Source organism: Malaclemys terrapin, chromosome 4 (assembly GCF_027887155.1).
Source record: "Malaclemys terrapin pileata isolate rMalTer1 chromosome 4, rMalTer1.hap1, whole genome shotgun sequence".
Lineage (NCBI taxonomy): Eukaryota > Metazoa > Chordata > Testudines > Emydidae > Malaclemys > Malaclemys terrapin.
The window spans coordinates 79,196,386-79,218,344 of record NC_071508.1 but is presented as its reverse complement, the minus strand read 5'-3'; the positions used below and the strand labels follow the sequence as shown (position 1 = coordinate 79,218,344).

Genomic DNA, 21,959 nt, shown 5'->3' with positions numbered 1-21,959 from the left:
CCTTCCTGTCTTTGTAGAAGAACAGGAACTTCTGCAGTGTACACTCACACATATGTATGTATACACACACACACACACACACACACACGCCTGCCTGAAAAAGCAAAAGGTGCTACAGCACATGCACAATTCCTTTCTCCCTGGATTCCTGTTATGCAGGGAGTGGCATGTGGCCCTGTACCACCCTGGGATTTCCCCTACACTGAGAGAATCTTCAGGAGACCAGTTAAGTTAGCTTTATAGCCTCTTTGTGTTGCTTGAGGAACACACAGAAGCTGTGGTGGCCCTGAAAATCAGCTTAAAAGACTGATTTACTGACTGCTATGGAAAGTGATTCTTCCACTCAACAATGACTGATGGAGTCTCACATCAATGTTGCTGTACAAGGATTCAGCAGCTGCTGTAGGTGAGCATGTATGTTGAAGGTCAGACCAGCGCAAGAACTGCGAACACAGTTACACGTGGGACAGACAAGATTGCCTGTGTCCATTGCAGGCTGTTGTATTCCTTGCATTGTACTATCCATAAGGTGTTAATAGACCTTGCTTCAAAGCAGTTAATGGAGACCTGATGCCACTTTGCTCTGTCATGGGCTGTTGCTTCTCAGTTGCTGGTGTCAGCCTGAGAAGTTTTCGAGTTTGACTTCAGTGTGTCTTTATATCATTTGTACTGGCTACCATGAGACCGGGTGCCTTACTTTAGCTGACCAAGAAATATGGCCTTAGGTATTCTTGAGCCATAGGAATGAGATGCCAGACCAACGTAGCTGAGCTTTTATGAGCATGCTTTGAATGCCAGACATCCGACAACAATTAAGGATTTAGATATTGCCAATCTTGTTCTACCATTTGACCCTGCAAATAAACCAAAGACAGTGCATATGGAACTGATCAAGTTTCCTAATTTGATGGCAACATGTTGTCCATGTCTCACAACCACGCAAAAGTGTTGTGAGCATGGGTGCCTGATAGACATTTAGCTTAGTGCTTATTTTAACACCCCTATCATTCCATAGGTGTGACAGCATTCCAAACGCAGACCTGGGCCTTAGCTGTGTAATGGGTAATCTCATCAGTTGTAGCATTCTGTGACCACATATTCCCCAGGTAGCAAAACTTCAACATGGGGTTCATTGACTTAGCGAACTGTGAGGGACCGTTGACTCTTTTGTTCATCTTTGGATGCTCTGCAAAAATGTCATTTCTGCCATTCGGTCCTTCCATGATAGGATGATGGCCAGAGTGGTGGAAAATGGTGAGATATCGGACCCCTTTCCAGTCACCAACGGCATCAAACAAGGTTGCACGCTGGCTCCCAAACTTTTCCATCTCTTTTCTGGCTATCCTTATGGATGCATATCATGACATTGACAGAGGAGTATCTATCCAATTCCACACTGATGGGAAAACTGAAAGTACTGTACCAATCTTTGCCCAGAGATGCGAACATCTACCCAGTTATTAAGATCAATGATGCTCCCCTCAGGACCATGGAGACGTTTTACCACTTAGCACAATAATGGCTTAATCCCTAGAGCAAGTGTGTGTGTGGGAGGGGAGGGGCAGGGATAATGATGGGTCCATGTTGGTCATCTAAGGTTGCAAGGATGAGGTTTAAGATTCCCGGGGGGGTTAGAGGCCTGACTCTGGATATCATGGGAAGAGGTATTCTTGGGCAGTGTAGGAGGGAAGGGAGTAGGGGAATTGTTAGGTTCATTAGGAAGGAAGGTAAGCTTTCAATTCTCTTGAAACTCCGATGTTATGGTGCTGAGGGCCTCAAAAGAGATAGATTAGATAGATTTGCCATCCTGCCACAGGACATTGGTACTTCAGCAGCCCCCAGACTGAATGGCATCCTGAAGTACACATTACAGCACAAAGTCATGATGCTGTGACACAAGTTATGAAGAAACATCATCACATCATGCAGGCCCTGAAAATTACCAGGGAACCCTTTAATACCTTGCAAGTTCAATGCCTACCCATGCCCTCTAAATTATGATGACTCCAGAAGAAAAAGAGATAAGGGGGAAATCAAACCTTGCTGTATTGTAGCCACAGCCACTCTACTTTACAAACACCTCTGTCACAGCACAGACCCCATCAGAAGCATGGCCTAGTGGTCTAAGCACAGGACTGGAACCAGGAATTCATGAGTCTAATGACAGTTCTAATACTGACACGTTGAATAGACTTGCGTAAGCCACGCCACCCCCCTGTCTCACTTTCCCCATCTATATTTACCTACTGCCCGAGAAGTGAATTCTTCAGGAGTCTGCTGATTTATTACAGCCAAGGATCTAGCCTATTCTACTTTTAAACCTAAACTGACAATTCCATACCTTGCTCCTAATATATTTATGCCCATTCTGCATGCAATAGCATTTTTTTGCTGAGTAGGGCAGCCAGACTCCGTATCTAATGAGTATTCAAGACTTGAAAACATGACTGCCAGGGCCAGCTGTCACATGAAGTCAGAACAGGCGGTTGCCTACGGCAGCAAACATGTTTAGAGACTGAGCTCTGACAGGTGGATATTTTCTAGTTTGACTAAGGCAGCCAACACTCTCAGAGCTGGTGCCAAGTCTGGGCTCTGAACTCACCTCTGCAAGTACTCAGTGCCACCTGGCTTTACAGACAAAGCAAAACAACAAAACCAAGAGGGCCAACTTGGCACTGCTGCAAGATGGGGAACACACAGAGTGTGACTTTAAAAATTCAAAAAATCCTTCAACTCATCATGTTCAAACACATACGAATCGGCGGCAACAGTGCAAGGTCTCTGCTGGTGAAGCCATGAACAGAATATATCAGAGCTACCATCTGTCTGTCATTTGAGAGCAATGCAAATCCTTCACACACCATCACCCCACTGAGAAAGGGTCAGTGTTGGGTTCTGCAGTTGCAGAGAGCCTCAAACTCTAACTTACAGAGCCCTTTCAAATCTCCGTTACAGACACCAATCTGAAAAGAGCTCACCATTAAAACCCCCATGGTGTTTCAGAGTAACAGCCGTGTTAGTCTGTATCCGCAAAAAGAAGAACAGGAGTACTTGTGGCACCTTAGAGACTAACACATTTATTAGAGCATAAGCTTTCGTGGACTACAGCCCACTTCTTCGGATGCATATGGTGTTTGTCTGCTTGGAATGCTCCAGCAATGTAAATCAACCATAATCCTGGTTTATCCAGACAGGTAAGATGTGTTTACAACTGGTTTGTGTCACCAGAGAACACACCACTGAGCCTCTGCACTTACCCAGTGTTACAACGCAGTGGTATCTGCAGTACTGCTCTGTACTTAAGTAACTGGGGGGATTTCTAATTACTCCATATGGTAACTGCTGACTTTTTGATGACAACTACTGTATATTGACGGAAGCTGAAGGTTTTTAGAGGAAGATAATTGATTATAGGTTCCTATGATAAAAATCATGGATATTAGAACTACAGTCAGTAATTTGACTCACTGAAAGTCATTAATTTTTTAATCACACACAATGCATTTTGAATTATTCCACATTTACACCAATGCAGTCAGAATCTGGCCCCATGTTTTATTATAACCCATAGAAATGTCTTAGTTTCCTAAATATACAAAAGGTTCAGTTCTGTGGGGTGGGAGAGGGGTTCATATTACATGATCCTCTAATTAAGCAACAGACAGATCTCCAAAAGTCAGTGTATAAGAGACACTTTCCTTAATTTGCCCAAACTCCAACTCTCCCATTTACATGACACTTTTGCCTTTATTCAAAATGTAGTTTCATGGTTTCAAAGTGTTTTACTTTTATGTGCGTGCTACTTTTTTTTTTTCCTGTCTCCCCCTCTAGGAACTGTATCTTACAATGTGGTGGTGAAGCTCACAAAGAAGCAGACTAGCCAGGAAACATGCCCCAGGTGTTATAACTACCTTAGGCAAAAATGCACTGCATTTGAAATACTGAAATTTGTTCCATCTCCCTCCCTCCAGCTCCACATCTCCCTCTGTCTCACATCTCTTCTTGCATGTCTCGCCACTACCTTAAACTTCAACATGACCAAAAGTCAGCCCCTTATCTCTTCCTCTGAAAATCTCCTTCCACACTCCCATTCACTGTCACAGTCCTTCCTATCACTCAAGTCTGTAGCCTGGTGTTCAGCTTCGAACTCGCGCTCTCTCTTGCCCTGCAGATCCAGGCCACGTCCAAATCTTCCCGCTGCTTCTTCCTCCACAACATCTCTAAAATCTGCCAACCCGTCAAAATTCTTATTCAGGTCTTCATCATCTTCAGCCTTGATTACTGTAACTTCCACATCGTCCCCATGAATCCATTCAAAACACACGTGCACAGATCATTTAATAGATCATTCCCCTCATTAATCCCTTTACTGGCGCCCTCTGTTTCACTACTTCAAATAAATTCAAGCATGCACACTCATCTTAAGGTCCTTCGGAACTTGGTTTCTCCCTGCTTCTCTATTCATCTCTTATCACACTGTCCCGTACCTTGTGCACCCATCTTGTGCAGACATCTCTGTACTTTCCTCAAGCATGAATACCCTCCCTGAACTGTTCCATAAGGCCACCCTTCCCTCCCCTTTTAAACTCTTCCGCAAAACTCTCATCTGCTCTGACTCCGATAAAAATTAGCCTATTACTGATGGCTTAAGGTGTGCGTGGGGAGAATTCACACCTATTTTACATATTTGTACTCAGTTTAAAAACTACAAATGTATCTATGCAACTACAAATCAGTTCCTCTGTCCTCCACTCTTCACATGTCACTCGTCTCCTTAGATTGTAAGGAGCATGTATGCCCTCTGCCTTCATGTATGCTTGTGCAGCACCCAGCACAATGGTGTCTTGATAGGGATTGCGCCCTCTGGGTGGTATTAGCAGCTCACGAATGAATATTCCAAGCCCATCCCCATTGCCGTTTAGCCTTTGAAGGGAATTGGACATTATGGGCCAGTTTCTCTCCTGAGCCAGTGCCCCAATTCCCAGAACCAGCCCTGGCTCTGATGCCTCTTGGAGTTGCTTCCAGGCAGCTCTAAGGTACATTACTAATGTAGGATAAGGACTTTACATCAGTGGGGGACTGATGTAGTACAGGGTAGCTCCAACATATCCCTACCCTAACAACGGGCCAGGCATATCCCCCTTTACCCAAGTGTGTGGGTGTGTGTGTAGGAGGCAGGGAGGGAGGCCCAAAGGCACAGCAACTGGATTCAGCACATTTGCACCAGCAGGGAGTTCCCCGCTGAATAGGAATTCTCTGTTACCTGGCTCCAGCCCATTTATGCCACCTTAGTAGCGCAAAGTGGGCTGGATTTAGTTAGGGAATCCAGCCCTATGACAGGTGAATCTCTCACCAAGAAAACACACTATAACCTGCTGGTACCTGCCATGAAGCTCTCTTATGAGAACAGAAATATTCCTCTCGGAAGAACAGCAGACACATACATAATAGACGCTGGAGAAAGCCTGTTGTGTTGCAGAAGAATAATTTAAAAACTTCACCTATATAGCTCTTGAGGCTTCAAGCACAATTTCTTTTCTGACCTCTAATGAGCGGTGCACTTCATATATCTTTTATTGGCCAAGCTTGTCCTATAAGAAAGAAATATTCAATTACTGCAACAGTCAATAAAAAACAATCATGTTGAATAAACCATTTATAAAAACATACCATCCTGATGAATACACTTCGTCTAATTGCATCCTTAATTTGGTGCACATTAGCAATAATGAAAGGCTTTTAGCACCCTGCAAAGCATCCAATTTCTTTGGGGTGGTTTAAATATCCACAGACATATCTACATGTATCTATACAAACCCACACCCACTACACACACACACACCCTACAACAGTATTAGATTTAACAGCAGCACCACTTTCAGTATTTTACAGGATATTTATGCAAACTTTAATCTGCAGAAACTTTACAGGCCATTTACTGGGAAAATGAAAGAGACAGAGGAGTAGCTGTAGAATGTCTCTGTATAAAGTGTGGTCTAGTTATTAGAGAAGCAGATTGGGATTTCTAGGGTCTAGCCTTGATTCTGCAAATGACTTTTCATGCATACTTGGGCAAATTACTTCACTTCTCTGTACCTCAGTTTCACCATCTGTGAAAGGGGGATAATGATATTACTAATTATTGTTAAATGCTTTGAGATACTTGAATAAAAGGCCTTATAAAAACAAGTGTATGCAGAAAGACATAGACCTAGTCAGACACGCAGATACTCAGACTTACATAGTAGAGCTGTGCAAATAATTCACAATTAACAAATTTCTTCAGTGAATTTAACCTTTTCATGTCTGCTCATGTAGTATTTGCAAGCAGATCACAACTTCCTCTGATCTCTTAATTGTTCAAATGTAAGTAAACATCTTTTCCACAGGTGGGGGTGAGACTACAGTTATGAAAACAGGCTTGTTTTACTTTCACTTTGTCTGTTCACCCTCTCACCTGTTGCATCCATCTGTTTAATCTGGTCACAATCTGAGATCGTGAGCGCTCTGTGGGAGGGATTGCCTTTTATAATTGTTTGGATAGCACTTACTGCAATAAGACCCTGATCCTCAGTCGGGTCCTCTAGGCCTCACTGTAATTCAAATTAATCTTTTCAAAATTGTTTTTAGTCTGTGGCTTGACCACAGATTTTCTAAACCCAAGATCGGCTGCTTAGCTGTGAGTGGCCAGATAAATCATACAGGGCTATTTCCTGTTCCCTGACTGGATGAAGGTGCATACTCAAATGTACAAATTTAAAATCGGTTTTCCACAAATACTTGTGTACATGACTTTGAGATTTGCCTTCTGTGAAGGTTTCTGCCAGTAAACTCTATCATTTAATACTTGTGGAAAGTGAACACAAAAGGGGCTCAATGTGGTTGAAGCAAATTCATTTTAAAATCAAATATTAGCATTCTTTTGCATTATTCCCTCCACTTTCACACACACTCTCTCTGTTCCTCAGTGGCTCACACACTCTCTCTTTTCTTGTGAAGCTCCATCCTTAATACTGCACGTTTGAGTGGCATATTTCTTCACACTCTCACTCCACATGTTGCCAGAAGTACAGGGGTAGGTGCTGCTTGGCAGAGAAGATGGCTCTAACTTTTAGTTTGGAGATGTTGCTATGCTATATAAACCTATCATTAAGAAAATAATGAGACTGATAGGATTCCTATTCCTGCTGCGGATGCATATAATTATACTGCTATAAGTCTTCGGAGGCCTGCGTGGGAGGGGAAATTTTATTTTTTCTTAAGTCACAATATTTTAAAGGAATTACAATACTACACAGAGGAAAAACTGAGATGTGTCAGTAGATAGCAGCAGGTGCTGTGGCACTAGAGATGAAAGAAAGTGATAGATGACAGACAAGAGCCAGGCTCCATCTTCACTCTGTGGTCTGGAAGAGCGGAAAGTCCCTGCCAAACAGACTCTTTCAGGTTAATCGCTATGATTTAGTCATTAAGGCAAATTACAGCAAGTGTAAAACCACAGGGCCTAACTGAGACTCAAGCAGGAAGAGATTTAATTAGAGTTTCTGGGAGAAACACAGGGGTTGTCAGAGTTATGGATGATGCCAAGCCTCCTTGTTTTGAAGGCTCGATCCCAAGGCCATCCTGCCTCATCTTGGTGAGCGCATACACATTCGATACACTGTCCTATCATGTCACACAACTCCTCACACCACTGCAGCAAGTTTCCCTGATCTGCTTCCCTCTCACCCCCAAACCTTGGCTTTGAGCTCAGTTCCCTGGAAGGGTCTTTGATTAAGGCAGAGGTGGGCAAACTACAGCCTGCGGACCAGATCTGGCCCACGGGATTGCCTTAGACTCCCTGCCTGTCCTGGCCCTGCGCCGCTCCTGGAAACGGCTGGCACCATATTCCTGCGGCCCCTGGAGCTGGGGGGAGGATGGGAGGGAAAGCAGAGGGCTCTGCGCGCTGTCCTTGCCTGCTGGCACCACCCCCAGCAGTTCCCATTGGTCGGGAATGGGGAACCACGGCCAATGGGAGCTTTGGGGGAGGTACCCGCAGGCGAGGGCAGTGCGCGGAGCCCTCTGCTCCCCCACCCAGGGGCCGCAGGGACATGGTGCTGGCCACTTCTGGGAATGGCACGGGGCCAGGGCAGGCAGGGAGCCTGCCATAGCACCGCTGCGCGCTGCTGCCACCCCCGAGCCCCTCAAGGTAAGTGGCGCTGGGCTGGAGCCTGTACCCCAAATCCCTCCTGCACCCCAACCCTCTGCCCTGAGTCCCCTCCTGCACCCCACACCTCTCCTGTACCCCTCCTGCACCCCAACCCCCCGCTCTGAGCCCCCTAACCACCTGCCGAACCCGCACCCCTCCTGCACCCTAACCCCCTGCCCTGAGCCCCCTCGTACATCCCGCACCCCTCCTGTGCCCCAACCCCTTGCCCTGAGTGCCTTCCTGCACACTGCACCCCCTCCCACACTCTGCACTCCCTGCCGCACCCGAGCCCTACATTCATGGCCCTCATACAATTTCCCCACCCAGATGTGGCCCTCAGGCCAAAAAGTTTGCCCACCCCTCGATTAAGGAATCACGGCAAATCTCATATATTAAACCCTTTGTGATGCTGCACTCTATGATTTTATGAAAATATGCTAATGTAACTGGAATATGCTTCATGCAAAAGGTCTTTTGTAAGGTATCATTACAAAGTTTATAATCTACTGAGTGTGGGCATCCTATTTGTATAAAGGTATCACTCTTGTATCTGAAGCTAGAAATATGAAATACAACTCTGAGGGCCTATTGTAATTATGCAAAGCGTGGGCCATTAATGGTGGTTTGGAATCTTGATGACTCCCATTAACCAGGACAATTGTCTGCAGATGGCTCTGTTTTATTTGTAAGTCTCCCTGTATACCGGCAAGTGGGTAATGAAGTCTTATAGTGACATGTGATCATGTCACCTGAACTGGAATCCATCTTTAACCTGGTGTCTTTCCATTGAGAAGGAGTGGGTGGGAACCCAGAGAGGAACAAAGGATTCCCGCCTTATGCAAAAGATATATCAATGGGTAGAACAGAACAAATGAGGGAGCCATCATGAGGAATCCCCTTGCTACCACCTGAGCTGGAACAAGGGCTGTACCAGTGGAAAGGATTGTGCCCAGACTAGGATGGCATCCAGTCTGTGAAAGAAACTTATTGAAACATCTCTGAGGATGAGATTTTATCTGTACTCAATTGTATTACTGTATTAGGCTTAGATTTGTGTGTTTTATTTTATTTCACTTGGTAATTCACTTTGTTCTGTCTGTTACTACTTGGAACCACTTAAATCCTACTTTCTGTATTTAATAAAAATCACTTTTTACTTATTAATTAACCCAGAGTATGTATTAATACCGGGGGGGAGGGGGCAAACAGCTGTGCATCTCTCTCTATCAGTGTTATAGAGGGCGAACAATTTATGAGTTTACCCTGTATAAGATTTATACAGGGTAAAACAGATTTATTTGGGTTTTAGACCCCATTGAGAGTTAGGCATCTGAGTGCTAAAGATAAGAACACTTCTGTAAGCTGCTTTCTGTTAAGTCTGCGGCTTTGTGGCACGTAATTCAGACCCTGGGTCTGTGTTGGAGTAGACGGGTATGTCTGGCTCAGCAAGACAGGGTGCTGGAGTCCCGAGCTGGTAGAGAAAGCAGGGGCAGAAGTAGTCTTAGCACATCACTTGGCAGTTCCCAAGGGGGTTTCTGTGATTCAACCCATCACACCCTTTTATTGCCACACCCCTTGGAGGACAGTAAGAGAGCCAGAGCAAAGAGCGAGAGGGGTCAGGGGTGTGTGGGAGTGGCTGCTTTGGGGAATGGCAGTAAGTGAAACAAGAAACCTATGAAGATCACAAGGGTGGAGAAAATAGATCTGGGCCATGTATAATTCCATTGATTCCTAGACACTTCATAGAGCAGGGTTAAAAACCAGGTGATTGGCTTTTGGGTCATGCGGTGACAAGGCATCCTGATCATCAATGCAACCAGCTATTGCCAGTCCTTTTTCCCCCACCACATATTCTGTCTGTGCAGAATGTAGGGAAATGGATACACACACCAGGTCCACATGCCCCTTCGAGGGGCAGGCAGCAGCTAGGGGTCATGTGCTTTCCGGATGTTTGCAAGAGGTCACTGTCAGTATCTCCCTATGGAAAAGGTAGGGGAGATATTTTGGTGGATCTGGGCCCAGTTTAATCTTAAACCCTCACTAACTCTGCCTTACAAGAAGGCTTCAAAGAAAAGGTGAACCATATGGTATTTTGATAGTATTGGAGCTTGCATGGGCCATCAGCCCCATGCATTATCCTGTAACGGTAGCCACTGTATAAATAACTAATTGCACTGGAATTTTATGGCACTTATATAGCAGAGTCATCACTGTGATATGAAAACATTACTGCATGTAAATCCAATTAGATTCCAGAGTGCCCTGTGTAAGTACAATTGGCCCCCATGGAGTAGCGTTGAGAGGACTGCACAAGGCCATGGAACTAGATACTAAATTACAGTCAATCTAGCTCCTCTTTAGTTTCATTAAAATGCAATTGTCACTATAATACAGGCCCATTTCCTGTGACAACTGCCTCCCCTTGCAACACTGAAGCCAAGTGAACTTGCTGCACTGCCTGACGGCATTTAACTGCTCTGCACAGCTAATTTTGTGAGGTCCCTAGGAGCACACTGATGCCTTAAAACATTAACCTGATAGACTCTTCTTAAATATTAAACACCACCCCAATCCCCCTATGATTTTAATTGAAACTGAGCTGCAACTAAAGCTGTCCTCACTGTTTCCTTCACAAGCACAGCACTCTGGGCAACAGCTCAGCAGGCCTTGGTCTCTCTGGTTCCTGTCTTTCTACTATTAATCAAGTCAGAATTCTGCAACAAAGTGACCATGTAATGCCTTGTCCCAGAAACTCTTGTCACAAGTGTTCCATCATTTGGATTGAATCATTAGGGAACAGGGGGAAGGGAGAGTAGGGGCTGGGTTGGAACACTTAGGGATGTGTGAGTAATAAATAGCAGCAGCTCTGGAATATAAATAATATGTATAATTTTTGCTTTATGTTTCCAAAGCACTAGGGAAACATCATCTAATCACCCCAGCACTCGTGCTCAATGCTAGGAAGCCCTGAGTGGAGTTTAATAAACAACAATGATGCCTAGCTCTTACATAATACTTTTCACACAAAGATCTCAAAGTGGTTGTCACAGAGCATGCTCCCACAGCCCTGCACCTCACTTTGTAAACATTCCTGTGTAGGCTCACCATAGTGTGCTCTATTTACAGTAGGTCTTCTACAGCTTGAAGATTCTGCCTATACTGTTCTGCAGACAGACCCATCCCATCTAAAATGCAGTGTTGCCAATTCTCATGATTTCATCATGAGTCTCCTGATAATTGTTTTCCTTAAAGCCCCAGCTCCTGCAATTAAATGTATATGTGATGATTTCAGTCTTCATTCTTAAAGAAAAACTATGTTTCAAGCCCTCGCAGCTGTAGAGAAAGCTTCAAAATAGGATCCCAGTGCACCCTAAAGGTTCAAAAAGCAGAAGGCAAATAAAAAAAAACAACAGATCTATTATTTTACATAATCTCATGATTTAAAAGCCAATTTCATGATTTTTGGGAAGCCTAACATTATTTTTGAACATTTGTGGTTGGCAATACTGAAAATGGCCACCTTTACAGCATCATACTCAGCCATATAATTAGCTTACGCTTCTCTCGAGAGGTAGGAAGTCAATCAGAAGGCCAATGCCCTCTTCTCCCAGCCCGCTGCTGAAGCCACCCTCTTAAACTATAACAAAAAGGCATCAGGGTCATCTGTTGGGCTCATTTTGCACTGTCCCAGGCCTATCATTCTGTTATCATTCCCTATTGGGGGGCACACCAGCTTCTCCAAGAACTGTTGTTGCACCTCTGGTTGGCCTAAAATCAACTTGCCAGGACAACAAGGACTGTCTCTCCTGCTGCTGCGTCTGTTGAAATTCCTGTAACTCAGGGGTCGGCAACCTTTCAGAAGTGGTGTGCCGAGTCTTCATTTATTCACTGTAGTTTAAGGTTTTGCGTGCCAGTAATACATTTTAATGTTTTTAGAAGGTCTCTTTCTATAAGTTTATAAAATAGAACTAAAATATTGTTGTATGTAAAGTAAATAAGGTTTTTTAAATGTTTAAGAAGCTTCATTTAAAATTACATTAAAATGCAGAGCCCCCTGGACTGGTGGCCAGGACCTGGGCAACGTGAGTGCCACTGAAAATCAACTCGCGTGCCGCCTTTGGCACGCATGCCATAGGTTGCCTACCCCTGCTGTAGAGTTTTCTGTAACTCCTTTTGCTGTTCAACTACCCCGTGCACAAGTTCTTCCATGGTGCCTGCTCCACTGTGCCTTCTGGGTGACTTTCCTTTATGGCCTTTCTCCTACACTAGAAGGGGAATATCCCAGACAAGCCCTGACTTTTCACAGGGTATGCTTCACCACACCCTGCATCTCACTTTGCAAGCAGTGCTCACACCTATGTAAGTTAACCACAGTGTGATTTATTTACAACGTATTGTGCAGTTTTGTGTCCCCACAGACTAAGTCTTTCCTAGGGTTATCATATTTCAACAATCAAAAAAGAGGACAGTGGGAGCTCTGTCCTAGCCCCGCCCCTGCCCCTCCCACTTCCCGCCCCCTGACTGCCCCCCTCAGAACACTGCCCCCCCGCTCCTTGTCCCCTGACTGCCCCCTCCTGGGACCCCTGCCCCTAACTGCCCCCCAGGACCCCACCTCTCTAAGCCTCCCTGCTCCTTGTCCCCTGACTGCCCCCTACTGAGACCCCCCATCCTAACTGCCCCCCTAGAACCTTACCCCCTACCTGTCCCCTGACTGCCCAAAACCTTATCCACACCCCCACCCCCTTACAGACCCCCGGGGACTTCCACACCCCATCCAACCACTCCCTGCCCCCCTGACAAACCCCCTCCCTAGAACTCCTGACACATCTAAACCCCCCTGCTCCCTGACCACTCCGATCCCTCTCCCCACCCCTTCCCCCTGACAGCCCCCCCAGAACTCCCACCCCCCTGCTCCTTGTCCTCTGACTGCCCCCTCTTGAGACCCCCCCATCCTAACTGCCCCCCTAGGACTCTAGCCCCTATCTGTCCCCTGACTGCCCAAAACCTTATCCACACCCCCGCCACCTGACAGCCACCCCCCAGAACTCCTGACCCATCCAACCCTCCCCCTGCTCCCTGTCTCTTGACTGCTCCCTCCAGAACCCCCCTGCCCCTTCTCCGACCCCCTGGCCCCCCTTACCATGCCTCTCAGAACAGTGTGTCAAGCTCCATGTGGAGCCCGACACGCTGCTGCGCTCCCCCACAGAGCGCATAGCCCGGTTCCTGCCCTCGCAGAGTGCTGCTGAGCGGCGCGCTGGGCAGCAGGGGAGGGGGAGCAGGGGGAGAAGCTCCAGACTGCTGGAAGCCCGATGCGAATGGCCGGCAACCTGCGAATGCAGGGAGGGGGAGGAGGGGAGAGAGAGGAGGGGGGAAGCGGAAGAGGGGCTCTGGCTGCCGGAGCCCCGTGCGAGTGGCTCAATCCAGCTGGCTGCCCTGTCAGCTGTGCCACGCTCTGCATGGGGGGGGGGGGGGGGGGAAGAAATCCGGACATTTACAAATTCCCCCTAGACGCTATTTTTAAACTCAAAAAGCCGGACATGTCTGGGAGAATCCGGACGAATGGGAACCCTATCCAAGCTTCATCCTATTCCCTAGGTGCAGGGCGAGAGATAGCGGGGAGACCTCACCGCTCTGAGATCCTAGGTTTCTTTGCTCTTCCTTTTCCTCGCACCTTCCCCCCCACCCCCGGTTTCAATCATCCCTAACTGATTAGCAGAATCCCCTTATTAACTGGTTAATCACCCAGTCCTTAATTAGTTATCTCCCCAATTCAGCCCTTGCAGGGAAGCTTACAGCCTTAGGCTACTCCCACTCTGCCAAAGTGCCTTACAAAAGAAGATAAATATCATTATCCCCATTTTACTGATGAGCAAACTTAGACACAGAAAGAGGAAAGGTCTTGCCAGGTCAATGGTAGACTCAGGAACAGAACCAGGGACACTGACATACAGTACAATACCCTACTCCCCCAGACCACATTGATGCCAGCCCCAGGCCCACTGATGTTTCTGTCCTTTCCTTGAGAAATAATCTGGCCCATTCATTACATTTTCTGGAGAACATTTTCTTTTCATAGAAGACATCTATTTAGCTATCTAAATATAGATTTAAGATCCTAACTTTGGACACCCAGGTTTGAAAATGTTGGCCTTCAAGAACATACCAAATTCACCCTGGGTGCAAGTTATTAGAATTGCATCAGGAGTGAATTTGACCCAATGGCTCTAAAGGCAACAAGACATGACATATCATAATTCCAGGTACTCCTGGGTGCAGAAATGCTGTATGAGCTTCCTACGGACTCCCAAAACTTAGAGCTGTAGGAATGTGTTGCTCCCTAATCACAAGCCTTGAAGAACGGCAAACTGTTCCCTTGGCAATGAGGCAGGAGTGACCTTGTTCTAGCGCCTATGTTTGGAAAACTTATTGGCAACCTGACATCACCTTTGCAGCTGGTGTTCACGCGCTCAAGAGATGGGTTCGTTATCTTATGTGCATGTATACTGCCTGGCTTTTCTATGCGCAAGATTTGTACCAATGAGAAGCGTTGTAAGCAGGGAAGTGTAAAGAATAAAAGCCCCAGGAAAAGTTCCTGGAAGTAGAGGGGCTTTTCGGCTACCACAGACCTGGCGTTCCGTTTCCTTTCCTGCGTCGTCACCACAAGAGCACTTGACATCACATACAAACGCTCTTCCACTTCTTCTGTTAGCCTATTCAGATCTCACTTTTATAGGGACTGACTCCTTGACGCTCTCCTCTGTTTCCCTTCCCTCTAATGATTCAGTCTTCTTTGGTTTGGAGTAAATGCTTCAGTATCTTGCCGAGCTGATGACTGTTTGCAAGATGCAGTAATCCGTCCAAAAAAAATACATAGGGCAGTTGCCGTGGCAACCTTGTGCACCACAAACCATGAATTGTAATCTCTTAAGTCCCTGATACTTTTCAGGCCAGATGGAGGGGAAATCATTGATTTTTAAGACAAACAGGCAATCAAAAGGGAGTACACTATGAGCCACAGACTCTTCTGCCTAGCATAGCTATGCAAATACCCTCTGCCCTCCTCCCCCCCAAAAGCCTCAAATAAACAGATTCATTTTCTGGCAGGGGTTTTGGAACCTCACGCTCTTGTTACCTGCTTTAATACAGAACAGTGCTACAGAACAGGGTGGTCACTTTTTGTTTTTAATGGTTTCCACCAGGAGGAGGTAAAAACAAACACCATTTATGATGGAAAGCTGTGTAGACCAAAAAACATATTCATGTGAACACAGAGCTGTGGTCGTGTCCCTCCCAAATCCCCAAAAAGAACCAGAGGGACATCTCCAAAGTTTCTCTAACTCCAGTCTATTTGCACTACCATAATCAGAACAAACAGAACCAAACCATCTCCCAAGTTTAACTGATCCACCATCAGCACTCCACAATGAAACCTTCACCTCAATAACAATTAACTGATGATTCTGCCTAATTGTTGAGCAGTAGTGTCCTGCATGCAATACACAGCATGTGCCTTGGAGCCAAGGAATTGCTAGCTGAAGCCATAAGCAGATTTCATACCCCTTGGAGAACTATCAGACAAAAAGCCAAAAAAACAGACCACCTACATTGCCTTATTTAGAAAGATCTTTGGCTCTTTACCTTGTTGGAGTGCTCTGAATATCATCACACACATCTCACTGTAGTAAGATGCCAACTTCCTATTCATAGCATGGGATATACTGGGCAATTTCAATTCCCTCCTCCAGATTAAGGAGGAAAGGAGGTGCGCTTGCCACACTAACCAAGGGATCTATTCGCCCCTTGATATGCATGTATACCTTCCTATTACTGTTGCTGGGAATTATACACATGCTTCAGGAAAGGAATATACCCCCAACAAGTCCTTGGTCTTTCTATAGATTGTGCCAGGATTCCCAGTTGCACACAGACATTTTGGCTAGGATCTTCAAACCCAGGCCTGCGCGGAAACTAATAAATTCATTGCATATGAAAACCAGTTGAGTTCCTGCAATCATTCCAGTGCACACCAAGTGAATTAGCAATGATGGGACACTTAAAGTGAAGTGGATTGATATGTATTTGTAATTATGATCTGAAGAGCAGCAGAGATTGCCAAGAATGATGGAGACAGAGCTTTGGCAGAGCTTTGGTTAGTTAATTGGAGGACTAATAGTCTTCATAATTTTTAATACCAAATAAACACAACTCTCAGTACATAAACTATTTATAAAAAGTGAAGCACACGCTCTCGCTATACTCTTGATGGTGGCTATACTGATGTGAAAGCAAAATAGAGAAACCAAGACTGAAATGCAAAGGCTAGCCACCATCCCAAATCTTTGTAATAAAACAACTACGGATCAAAAAAACCTTCATGTTCAAATGGATGAGTTTGATCATTCTGAACACAGGCAGAATGAATTCATTACAAAAATAACATTGTCAGAAGTTTTTGGTATTTACCTTTTCTGAAGTTCTAAATACCCTTTATTATTAATAGTAGTACTGTATTAGTAAGATTTATCCCTCCAGAGGTGTTCTGGGACCCCACACAAAACACAGACATGCTCCCTCCCCTGAGGGGGATAATAATTTAGAATTAAAATATGACATAAGAAATGAAGAACGATTCAGGTGAATGAGGTGGCACTGACTTTGAATTTGATTGGTAGGAGACGAACCAGCAAATATACCATAAAATCCATTCTGTGTGCAAGCACAGAAGATTCAGTGCCACTGTAAATGGCCCCTGTAACTTACTCCATGACAAGCCAAAGAGACAGTGGTCTTAAAAACAACTGGAATTGATTACAGTCACCTGGCCTGAATTAGGCAAGGGTACAACCCCTCTCCACAACAAGATTTACTACAGGTATTTCTAACTCTAGTTCAGAAAGAAAGTAAAAATAGATATATAGATAACCATGACTGAAGCCCACCGCCCACGTTCAGAAGTTTTCCAGGAAAATAAACTGGAATTGATATATTTAGGCCCTTCATCTTGGTATGTTAAGATATATGAGTTATTGAATGTTCCCTTCTCTACCTTCCCTTAAAAGAGATGTGTAATGCAACCACTGGTGTAATGTACAGTGAAGGTTCCCAGACAACCAGCAAAGAAGTCTTTTGTACGCAATAAGAGTATAGATTGAGTACAACTGGAATAAAGACTTCAAGATTTGGTCCCTAAGTGCTTTGTTATCATTTAGGGTAACAAGCGCTATAGAGATACAAAAGATCAGTGCTGGTCAGTTTGCTGCTTTCCAGGCATCTAGGGTTCTTTGGTGGTTTTTTTTTAACCTGACCGTGACCTTATTTTGAACATGCCTCGTGTACCTTTTTGGGGGTAGGGGTTCCTTAATTTATGGCACTTGCAACAGGAAAATGAACATGGCTGCTTAGCATGTTAGGTACTTTTAATGCACAAATATTACAGTAGAGGTTATTCTGGAATGTGTCCTGGTTTACCCTCCTATTTTCACAGGCACCTAATGATTGTCCTAATAGCGTCTCTCTCTGAAGTCGTAATAAGCTTACAAATGAACCCATTCAGCACATATTAAAAAGCAAGAGATGCTCCTTAGATTATAGTCTTTGTGGAAATCTCTGATCATTTGTTTTGGTGCTGCACAACAGCAATTAGGATGTGCTGCTGGGAGCCTATTCAGCGGCCAGGAGCTGTGGGTTTTGGAGACGCCTTAGAGTGCTGTGGCAACAAATTCACCTCCACTTCTCAGAGCATAAATCATAGGGATTCTTGCTGCCATCAAGGCCAGCCGAGCACACTCCACCACTTCCAGGAATTAAGAAATAAAAGGGGGCTAATTAAGCTACTCCTACAAAAGCCTTAACCATGTTTATGAAGTGACACGACAAGCTGCGCACTGCAGCTCCCATAAATCAGACCGCTAACGTTGAAGTGAACGTAGGGCTTCCTTTGTTGTGCTGCTATAATGCTGCATCCTCAGGGTTCAAAGCACCATCTGCTTCATTTAGACTTTAGAGTGTGTCTTGAGTTTCTGCAGTAAAGTGACACCACTTAAGAGAGCGGTGCATCAACCCTAATGCTCAGACATAGCAGGCATCTATTTCACATCTCTGGGAAAGTTTGCTTAGCGGTAAGAGGACTGCTGCTGCATTCTAGTGTGTGCAGAAGTATCTGTATTCACTTTTTTGAATGAGGATAGTGGGTTGGGTTCTGCTGGGCAGTGGCAGCTTACTCCCTTTGCTACTTCTAAAATGTAACTGGAATATCCTTGTATAGCCCAATGTGCAGAGAAAGAACTGTCCCCCCTCTTGGAAGTATCCTTACTCCTTAAGCATATAAGGCTTGATCCAAATTCCACAGATTTTGCTGGGCACGGGATCAGCCTCAAAGGACTTGCCTTCACTAGGAAAAAATATGTTTTCTCAACTCAAGTTAGCCAACATGAGGAAAAATCCTAATGAAAACAAGACGCTGCCTTAATGTCACTAGGATTTTACTTCATGTTAACTAACTCATGTGCAGAGCACATTTCCTAGTGAAGACAAGGCCTCAGAGAAGAACTATATCATCTCCCAGAAACATCCTTATACCTTAAGCATAGAGTTCCTAAGTGGGATTCAAGAGGGAAGACACTGAGTGAAATTCAGTCCTCTGTACTGGGTCAGCACAAGGCCTAAGTGCTGCTCAAGTGAGGACTAGGCAGTGCATAGGTCCTCCCGTGGACTTCTGCAAAAGGGTGAATTTCACCCATAGAGAAGTATTGTCTCCTCTCAGACAGCTAATGGTCTATGCAGACCACTTACACTTTGGCTTTAAACAAACAAAAAACCTCAGTACTGAACAGAAAGATGAACACCATTTCTTCCCAAGGAGACTTGCTGGGGTTAAAGCACAATATAGCCTTTCAATCAGAGCTTGTGAAACATTTCTCAGCATGGTGGTTTATACACTGCAGAAGTCAAGGGAGACTTTGTTTTAAATATTGGGAGCTCCTCAGAGCAAGGACAGTGTCTTCTTTTGTGTTTGGAAACTGTTTAAGAGTGAGCACTTTTTTTGGCTCTACTTTAATCTAATTAATACATAACAACAACAGTGGAAGCCTCCTCACTGGAAACACCTAAAACCAGGCTGGGAATAGCATGGGGCAAAGCCTGAACCAACATCAGTCATAAAAAGACACATAAGGACAGGCATGGGCCAACAGAACTGTAGGGAGTTTCTTTAAAAAAAAAAAAAAAACAAACAACAACAAAAAAAACTAACCTGTGAGTGAGAGAAAATGTGTGTGTGTGTGTGTGTGTGTGTGTGTGTGTGTGTGTGTGTGTGTGTGAGAGAGAGAGAGAGAGAGAGAGAGAGAGAGAGAGGAAATTTAATTTGCACATTCTTGATTATTTTGTCATCTGCTATGAGAAGAGGACTGGAAGCAGGGAATGTAAAGTATGTCTAATTGAAATCAGCATGACATTAATTGCCCCAATATAATTAATAATGGTTAGGGCAAGATCTGAAACATTAGTCAAGAGGCAGCAAACATGTCCATAAAGCAGAAGAAGAAACACATTGTCACTGAATAAAAGGGGGATGCCTTCCTCATTAGACCCAACACAAAGAAGGACATAAGTCAACTACTAACTGCCAGCAATTAGGAAGAAATGCATCCCATGGGCATGTGAGTCCATAAATGTCCATTATAGAGTTTTTTGCACCTTCTTGTGAAGCACCTGGCACTGGCCATGGTCAGAAAGAGAATCTGGATCAGTGATCCAGTCTGACATTTCCTATGTTGTTGAATCATATACCAGGACCTGCATCAGTTTCAGATCTGGAAATATTGTTATGGAGAACAGCAATGTTTATGTAGTTATACAGTTTAAAAACAGGACATTCCACAGGACCCATAGGAGATATGACTGAAAAGTTTCTCTAGGATTATATAGCCCAACCTCTGCATCAGTCAGGAAGGGTCTAAATGATCTGTGAAATAATGCAAGCTTTAAATAGTTAATCTTTACCACGAGTGGAGCTTTAATCTCAGTTCAGTTGTGTCTCTTTTCTCATGCAACATGCAATTAGAAAGCAACTCTGCCGCCTGCTAAAACATTTTTTTCATTTTTGTAAGTATCAAAACCAGATTTGGAGCACAATTGGTCTAGATTTAGGCTGAAGCATGTGGAGAGCAGCAGGATGTTCTGGTATGTTCTGAGAGCAGAAAGAAAGTCCTTTTTGAGAACTCTCCCAATCAGATTGTACAGTTGTTATGACGCCTCTTCCTAGGACAAGAGAAGTTGGCTCAGGCAATAGAACATTCAACTGTTCCATCACTACTGCTGAAAGGGGGGGTGAGGGGAGGGTTAAATTTAAAACATTAAAAGGGAAAATAAAATGCTTTACAAACATAAAACTTACTCATAGATCAAGTCTCTGTAGCATCTTGCTGTACAAATGCATTTTAAGATAAAATATTTGACAATTTTTGTTTACTTCACATTTGAGGTCACCACTTTGCATTTTCCTTGCTACAGTGGATTGCACCGAATGTACCTAGAATGGCAATGGTCTGAAGCAGCAGCAAGGTCAAGTGGCTGGAGCACAGGCTTGAGAGTCAGGAATTCTGGTTCTATTCATAGCTCTGACAGTGACTCACTGTGTGACCATGGACAAATCACTAAGTTAGTTTTGTCTCAGTTTCCCAATCTATAAAATGGGAGTTAGGAATAACTTCCTCCCAGGGAGTTTGAGAGGCTTAATTCAATAATATTTGTTAAATGCTTTGAGATTTCTAGTGGAAAGCCCTAGGGAAGGGCAATAAAGCTCCGAGGAGCATAGGATTCAAAATGTGGATTAAAAAAAGCTTTTCAAATGACCTTCACTAGTTTAGAATGCCACTACACAAGTGCATTCCTTCATACAAACTGAATGACAAATGGCTTTAAGTTGCAAGTGATAGATAAGAAAAAAAATGGAAGCCTTCTACCTAAGCTCTGCTCACAATCCCTAAACAACTCAGTTTCTGCTAAAGTGATCAGCACTGAAATAATATTAACATTTGGAGTTTGATTCTGAAAGCTCTCTGCTTGCAGAACTCATACTGAAGTCAACAGGAGTTCGTTGCACAGAAGGCTTGTGGAATCACACCATTATATCATCATTAGGTTCCAGAATTAACACTGTATTGCTATTAATGGTGACAGGTGACCACCTATTCTCTGTATATGTAGGGCATGATGGAGCTGAGGTGCCTCATCACGTAGAATCCTCAGATGACTTTGAGGGCAGATGCTCAGTTGGTAGTGGTGAGCTCCAGTGGCCTGGGAAAGCAGTCAAACATCTTGCCAAACTCTCTGAGGATCCTCTTCACAATCCACTTATGCTGCATGGTCAATGGTCATGCAGTTCAAAGGGAAAACCAGAGCTTGTTATGTTATGTAGGTCTGCAGGGATAGAGGAAACCACAGGAGTGGGGCCATGGGGTTGGAGTCGGACAGAACCTGTGGGGTCTCATTGGATTCTGGTGGTAAGAGAAATGAGGAAAAGTAGGACCACCGACCTGTGCAGTAAAAGTGCTGCTGCCATGTTGAGTGTTGGGAAGTGTGTGAGGAGGAAAGGGGATCCTCATCCAAATCTTAAAGAAGGATCTGGGTTTGATTTTCAACCCAAGCTGTTATTTGAGATTTCACCTTCATCTTTGGAGCCATTGCCTTCTTCCAAGCTATTAAGCTGAATCCATCCAAATCATTTAGCTTGTGCCCAGGGAAAGGTCCAGTGGAGGGTCTCCAGGGGTGA

The 21,959-nt window shown here is 44.5% G+C and overlaps 1 protein-coding gene across 3 annotated transcripts in view; it reads right to left on the bottom strand.

Moving 5' to 3' along the window:
- The window catches only part of TSPAN18 (tetraspanin 18), a 192,689-nt gene that overhangs the window by 40,701 nt on the left and 130,029 nt on the right, over nt 1-21,959 (bottom strand). For 2 of the 3 annotated variants that reach the window (XM_054025613.1, XM_054025611.1), the window contains exon 3: nt 5,502-5,591. The exons of the other annotated variant lie outside the window; for it this stretch is intronic. The gene's annotated coding sequence lies outside the window, so the exon portion shown is untranslated. The remainder of the gene's footprint in view (nt 1-5,501; nt 5,592-21,959) is intronic. 3 annotated transcript variants of the gene reach the window in all.